Source organism: Cotesia typhae, unplaced genomic scaffold (assembly GCF_013202065.1).
Source record: "Cotesia typhae breed Kobodo isofemale line unplaced genomic scaffold, CoteBio_Ctyphae scaffold_121, whole genome shotgun sequence".
NCBI classification, from domain to species: Eukaryota; Metazoa; Arthropoda; class Insecta; order Hymenoptera; family Braconidae; genus Cotesia; species Cotesia typhae.
Window position 1 is genome coordinate 2,820,375 of NW_027423773.1, and position 1,839 is coordinate 2,822,213.

The 1,839-nt window shown below is 30.0% G+C and overlaps 1 non-coding gene across 1 annotated transcript; it reads left to right on the plus strand.

Moving 5' to 3' along the window:
* The first annotated feature begins 483 nt into the window (after positions 1–483).
* Positions 484–554, plus strand: Trnag-gcc (transfer RNA glycine (anticodon GCC)). The gene has a single exon. It is a non-coding gene; the product is annotated as a tRNA-Gly (tRNA).
* Positions 555–1,839: the final 1,285 nt, after the last annotated feature.

Genomic DNA, 1,839 nt, shown 5'->3' on the forward strand with positions numbered 1-1,839 from the left:
ATTAAATCCTATTTAATTTACTCTTTTTTCTTGATGAACTATGGGGAAAAAAAATTAAAAACCCTAGTTTAAATCTTAATTTTGATCTTATACTAACTTACAACTACGAATTATATACATATTTACATATTTACACTGATGAAAGCTTATTATAATACTAATTATAATAATTTATTCAGTTTATACTTTATTTAATTATTTAATAATAATTTTCTTCTTTGGAAATCTTTGTATTCATTGGTTTCTTTGCATGTCGACCAATATTTTTCAGCGTCTAGTCTGTGGAGATCTATTTGATCACGTTTTGGCAGGGCAATGGAGTAGCTATCACTCCACTTAAATCATGAAAGTGGCAGAGAAAGTAACTCGTCCCCTCTGCAGTTCCTGCTTAACTGTGGTGGGGTCGAATTTAGAGGGAAGTCGAAATTATAGAGACTCCGGTGTACTGGCTCACTACTGAACTCTGTTTTTAGATGAATATGAGCACTGGTGGTTCAATGGTAGAATGCTCGCCTGCCACGCGGGCGATCCGGGTTCGATTCCCGGCTAGTGCAATTTTTTGCAAATTCCTAGAAAAATTTGGAAAATAGTTCACCTTGCAGGCCATCCAGGGAACTTTTTGCTGTGATCAAGCTTGAAACGATGAGATAATTTTCTAGATAAGTAATCTTCCATTACACAGAGAGAAAAAATGTCGACAATTATGAAATTACATTGTATCTTGTCAATGATGACATTATTAAGGATATGAGCTCATCTTAATATTACACTCATCGAGACCTTTCATTTGAGTACCTACATGAATTTTTCGTATAATTATATACTTTACGAATACCATATACAAATACATATGTCAGAGAGGCAAGAGTTTTTGTAGGAGATTCAGTATTTTGTGATTCACTCATTTTTTTTATTGCAATTAATTAATATTCATAATTACAACAAGATCGATTATTAAAAATGGGAAGATAAACTCGTATAAGGTTAACTTAATTTAGAATGCAAACAATATTAACGATATCTTGCGATAGACCGAGACTTAGGAAATAACGAATTCGCGATCACCACACGGAAAAAAGTAAACTGTAATAAATAACAGTTGATTTATAATAAGTAATGATCAACTACTAAAAATTACCACTTCAAACAGTAAAATCATGATTTTACTATTCACATTATAATATTTACAATTCAAACCTTACAATTTACTCTTTACATGGAAGAAAATACTATTTCAAATAGTAATATTCGCCATGTAAATGTCTAAAATGTTAAAGTATAATAATTAAGAATTCAGACTTTAATATTTATCATTTCGTACCTAAAAAATGATGTTATGATATGTAAAAAGTATAGAATAAAGTTAGTAAATTTCTAATACAAGCAACGTCAATATTTACAAAGTAAAATGGTAAATTTTAAACGCAACGCTAAAAATCAAACTGTAATTATTGACTTGCTTAAACTGGTAAAATGTATATATTAAAAGTATAATTTTTACTGTTTGAAATATTAAATTCTCCCAGAGTGAGACCCCCTTCTCTTTCATCTGAGTTCCCCTTCTCTTCATAATATGGACTATATATTGAAATGGCAATTTTTACTGTTTGAAACTGTAATTTTTAAAGATAAAAAAGTCGTTATTAACTATAGTGACAACTACTAATTACTTATTTTGGATATTAAATTATAAATTGTGGCTTTTATACTTTCTACATTAAGTTCTGTAATATTTACACATTTTTGCCACCCCGATGTCCGCTTTACTGTTTGAAACTATAAAAACTAACCGGAATCCGAGTGAATATTACAGTTTACTTTTTTCCGTGCAGGACGTCC